The sequence below is a fragment of the Gossypium hirsutum genome, chromosome D02, assembly GCF_007990345.1.
Source record: "Gossypium hirsutum isolate 1008001.06 chromosome D02, Gossypium_hirsutum_v2.1, whole genome shotgun sequence".
Classification (NCBI taxonomy): Eukaryota; Viridiplantae; Streptophyta; class Magnoliopsida; order Malvales; family Malvaceae; genus Gossypium; species Gossypium hirsutum.
In genome coordinates this window covers 52382062-52388061 of record NC_053438.1, presented here as the reverse complement: position 1 = coordinate 52388061, position 6000 = coordinate 52382062, and positions in this window count along the sequence as shown.

The window sequence follows — 6000 nt, the reverse complement described above, 5'->3', positions numbered from 1 at the left end:
GCTTCCATTCTCCTAGTAGCTAAGCTTTACAACAAAAAATATACTGGTTAAACTTGCACTTCATCTTAAAAGCTTCAACTTTCATAAGCATATAGAACCCCTAAAATGGTTTTGAAGGTCCATAACTTTATTTACCTATTCTTACATACATAGAGAAGCTAATAATCTTACTAGCTTGTTAATTTCCCTACTTTTTAATCGAAACTCCTTGTGATTCGTATGACTATACTTCTGAACAAGAAATCTGCGAGTGAGCATTCCAAGCTAAATAAAAAAGAATCCAACAACAATTGGATCAATTAGAGGAATTCTTCTGGCAAAGATCCCAAGAAAGTACTCAATTGGAAAAGGTGATACATGATGTCTCCAATTCCAATCCAAAGAACCAATGTTTTACAAACAACCATCCGAAATTAAATCTTGAAAGTCAACAAGAGTTTGGAACTGGAGTCAGGGATGAACTGAATATAGTCAAAGACATCTCCGATCCAATTAACATAATTGTAAATGTAGTAGTATAAGTAGCAATAGAATTAGAGGTAAAGGAGCTTTAATCGATTATGAAAGAAACAGTAGACGAGTCGAAATACTTTTTGGCCATAACAAAGGAGGTGTCAATCGAACAAATCGATGAGCTCATGTCGTTCTCGTTCAATGATAAAGACAAAGCTTAGGTAACAAAAGCTTCTCGCGACATGGAGGGGAGGAAGCTTGAGGCAATAATAACCCGAAAAATGATTTAGGGTTGGCTTTGATTCGGCACCAAGTGACTCGTGATGTGGATGTCGCACTGATCAAAGATAAACAATATCATTGGAATCGACCGAAGGTTCTGGCTTAGATTTATCGATAGTGGAACAAACGACGGATCAAAGTGTCAAGGACCAACTGGAACTTCTTCGGGGGCGATATATATTGTCCTAACTTTGAAAAATACTACGCTTTTAAATTTTATTTATTTCAAATTTTATTTTTTGTTGTTTTTATTTTTAGTTATATTTTAGGATTTAGATTTTTAATTTTATGTTAGATTTAGAAGAAAACATGTTTCCAGAAGCAACGGAAGAGCTAGAAGCAATTTGGGGTTAAGTACAGACAACCAAAGGCTTTTGATAAGTCTCAGAAAGGCCAAATCAAAGTTATATCATCACATAACAATCCCATGGTGCGACACACCCATCTTGAACCAGAAAATTTGAGAATACATTGACGTGTCACGCCATACACATTCTACGGCGGGACATGCACACTTTGAAGTAAATATAAGGGAAAAATTCATTTCGTGTCGTGCAATGCCTTCTGTATGGCAAGAAATGCAACCTATTTTTGGAAACATTTCATTCTTAGTTCGATGTAATCTTCAGAGATATTCCCCTAGTTTGCACGTCAAGTTAAGCCCCAGATGGCCTTTATATATTGTCCTTATCAGAAGACGCATCTTCCAAGCCTCCACAAGCAATCAAACACTCTTCGCTACTATATTCTTTGAGATTTCGTGAATTCTCTACCTTTCACTTGTTTCATAGTCCTAAAACGATGAGGAGCAACCTTTCAGATGCTGAATCGGGAGTTGATAACTTCAAATAACTTTCTGAAAAGTAGCTTGGAATTCATCTGCGGGACATTTGACAGAAATCTCCTCTTTAGGAGAAAGGTTTCGAGTCTTTGCTTTTGTTAAACAACGAAATGAGAGAGGTAATTCGGTTCTGTGTCATCCCAAAGGGATGAGCCTGTATGCTAGTTGTGTAGAAATTTTACACTGCCTTAAGGGAGATCGACCCAACTTGAGAATTGGATGTACCATGATTGCGGGTTTTTATTCAAGGTAAAAAAATTGCCATCTCACCTCCCGAGATAGCGAGCTATTATGATATCCTTTTATTTCTATACGATTTTGTACAAAATACAAATCTAATATATTTCCCGAGAGAGAATATAGAGGAGATACGTAACCTTCTAATGTACGAATAAGAAGAATGAAGATGCCATTTAGGAACAAATTTCCTGACATCATTCTCGTAAGAACAACTAACTCTGAGGGTAAGAATGTGGTTACAATTTATCAACACTCAAGTTTGCCCAGCCTCAGACATGTCTAACATAGATACTTTCCAAGTTACATTACCATATGTCATATTATAGAAAGAAAGAGTATGTGTCAGTATATGGATCTACCGGCGCATGTTGCTTTGTGTCAAGAAAAAAAAGTCAACTTGCTCTTTCCACATTTAGTAACAACCTTGTGTAAACAAGTGAGGGTACTAATGAGACGACTAGAACACAACCTACAACCAAAAAAACATCTGGTACGAGAACCGAGCATAGAACACTTGGTGGGAAATCAAAAATAAAATAGGACCATCAAAGTAAAATAATATCTAGGAGAGACATTATTGCCAGATTCGAAATGGATAGTTGATCTGTCGTGATTCGGTGTACCAGATTAAACTAGTTTTCACATTTAAGGAGATTGAATACAAGCATTTTTATTATGTTTTAATTAAGTTTCTTTAGTTTTATTTGCATTTAATAAAATGTGCAAATTGAGTCCTTTATTAACCTTAAGGGCCGAATGAGGCCTAAGGGAGAGCTAACGTACTTCGTGAGTGTGTAGGAGACTATCAGAAGGCATTTCGGGTCAATACTGGATGCTATGTTGCAACATAGGAGAAGAGAGCAGAATAGAGAAAGTGAGAAACTACCTTCGATGTCGCGACACAGACTATGGGTGTCGCGACATATCCTTGAAGATGGCTGTAGAGGAGCATACTGGTTGCTATGTCGCAACACAGGCCCTGGTGTGTCGCGACATCAACTCTATGATGAGAATAAAACATGAATGAGGGGAATTTTGGTCTACACAATCGAACTTAAAGCTCAGGAATGCCAGCTAACCTAGGATTTAAGGACGACAGCTACCTAAAGGCTATAAATGGGCTCTTTTGGCACACTTTATGGACAAATTCCATTAGCTTAGATTCTCTCTTTAAGTTTAAGTTTTGTTTTCCTTCTTTCTTTAGGTTTTTATAGTTTTAGTTTATTTTTTCTTTGTTTCTTTCAAGAGTTTTGAGTAATAAAGAAGATCGACTATTGTGGATTCGTGCTTATTATCAATATCAATCAAGCTTTTCTTAAACTCTTTATTTCAATCCATTATCTATGTTTAATTATTCCATCTATTCCATGTTGTTTATGAAAACCTTAAGAAACTAATCCTTCTATGGGGGATTAGCGAGTGGAAGCATGATCTTTTAACTGTTTTGTAGGGTTATTCAACAAATCAACTATTTGGGAAAGGAAGAACATGAAACAAACCCTATGACTGACAACTTTGGGAAGTCATTAAGGTGGGAATTAACCCAAAATTGGTATTTCTCATTCGTGAACACCTTCACCCCAAACCAGTCTAGACTATGAGGTCAGAAGATAAGTAGTTACTGCTGACTCGTTATGTTAGTGGATGATCAGAAGATCCTGCCAGGGTAATGACTAGTTGATTGATGAAGAACCCGAGACGACAGTTGATTGAGATTGCTGAAGTAAGCTAATCCCCCATCATCAGATTTGATTCAATTTATTTCTCTCTATCTTTCGCAATTTTAATTCTTTTATGTTATTTTATTAATTTAAAAACCCTAAAATAATATTTCTTATTTTACTCTCATACTATAACTGACTTAAAGTATTAATTAGAAATTTAACTATTTAGGTTAAGATTGATTTAGTATTCACCTCCCTTAAGTACGATCCTCGGAGTACTCACCTACTTTGCTGTAAAATCTATATTACAACTCGACCCGTATACTTGCGGATACAACCTCATAACTTTTTATTTTATAGTAGTAGTCACACTTTAGACATTTGTATGTCCAGAGGCGGTCAATAGTTCGATGGATGCAAGAAGCGAGATCAATCTATGAGGACTATGCACAAAAAAGTGGGTAGAGGCTGCCTCAATTCCCAACAGAAAAATACGAGGCAAAGACAAAATCCAGCAAGATAAAGGTAGAAGAAAATCTAGAGGAGGATCTGATGGAAAACTCGAAAGAAGATCGCGAAGAAAATCCAGATTCAGAGGGCAACTCAGATGAAGCTAACAAGGAGTCAGAGCCTTATTCTAACTAGTTCTAAACATCTTTAATTTGTATTTTTTATTTATATTTTTAAGACTTATTTTAATTTTGAATGCTTTTTATTTTTTTAGTTAGTTAAATTAGGATTTTATTTTATTATATATAGTTTGTGTTTAATTTTTCTCTGTAGGAACCCCATACTTTTGATGACACTACAATATCAAGCTAACACCGCAAGGAAGATTCAATCCCACCAATTTTGCTGCACTAATCACGCCAATCAGGTAACATCTTTCCTTTAATTTTTATTACATATTAGGGACAATGTACCGAATAAAGTGTCGGGGTGACTTACGAAAACTTTTAATTTTTTTTGTTATTTTATTTTGTTTTTCTTGTTTTCAATAGTTTTAAAAATTTTCATTTGTATTGTGTGTTTTCATGTGCTTAAGCTTGTAGAAATACTAAATTTTCTAATTTTAGACTAATTAGTTCACTTTATTACACTCTGAATAGATTTAAGATGTTAAGTATACAACATGATAAATAGATATATAACTACCATGCATGATTAATTGAATTATATATGTTGTAGAAATTGATATACTTGGCCGATTTAATCCATGCATTGAATTACCTAGGGATGACCTAAGGCGTTGTTTAGTAGATAAATTTCAGCCCAAAAAGCTATCTCTTAAATATTTTCCCTAGTACCTAATTTGAACCTTAATCCATTTTCTCGATGAACCATAATTGAAACCTTTAGCCTAACAAATATTTTATTTGATCCTTTAATTTCTTGGTCCTTGCACGGATTTAGACATTTGACCATTGATATTGATTAGGTAGATACATCACAGGGGTTTGAAAAGAAAAAAAAAGAGTGAACTAAGGAATTGTATGGTATAGTGATTATAAGATTTCTTGAGCTTGTAGAAAAATAAGGCAAAATTCCAATCAAGAAAATCTCGAGAAATAAAAAATAAAAACAAAGTGAGTTAGAAAAAAGTGAGCTCAAATTTATTTAGAAAAAAAATCAAGTTCGGATGATTGTACTCGTGAATACTATACTATGCCTTAGTAAAGGGAGAAATAAGGAAGGTGAGAGAAGTGAACATAAGGCGGTGAGCTACATGTATACTCAAGAGAGTATCGGGGATAATATAATGTGCCAAACTACTTTCGTGCTTAGCATTTTGTCGAGCCTATTCTTGAAATCCGGACCAACCTAAGCCGTAGAATGTTACAAATCAAAAAGTTCTATGTGACTTAGGTAGTACTTTATGTGGATGAAATTGTGTCAAGTTTTGATTTTTTATTGCTTATATTCATTTGAATATAATTGTATATTTATATATTGATTTTGATGGAAACCTATACTTAACATTCTTTTATTTGTTTTCTTTGTAATTTAGTGAACTAACAGGTCTAATTTTAGAAATTGTGAGTCAATTGTATATCATGCTAGAGTTATATGTTTATTTACATTATCTTGTTAATATATTTCTATCCAATTTCCTGTATCAAGCTAGCTCAAGTACATTTTCTTTTTTTGCATGTTATTTCCCGTTTTCAGTTTAGTTGTTTTAGTTCTTTTTTTCTTGTTGTTTTGTTTGGTTTGCTTGAAGGCAAGTAAAGACTTAAGTATGGGGGTATTTGACCTAACTTCAAATGTAGTAGTCATTTTGGTATATTTCACATTTAAGGAGCTTGTTTTCTAGGTGTTTTATAATTAATTATTACATATTTTTATTTAGTAGCTAAGTAGTAAAAGTTAATAAAATAAGTGTTTTTGACACATTTTTTGGTGTTGGTAACCTATTAGGCCAGCACAGGCCTTAAGTAGGTTTAATTTGTGTATTTAAGTGTGCAGGGTGCTTAATTTTAGACCCAATTGATGTAGGAACTTGGGATGAGTGTTGCACAA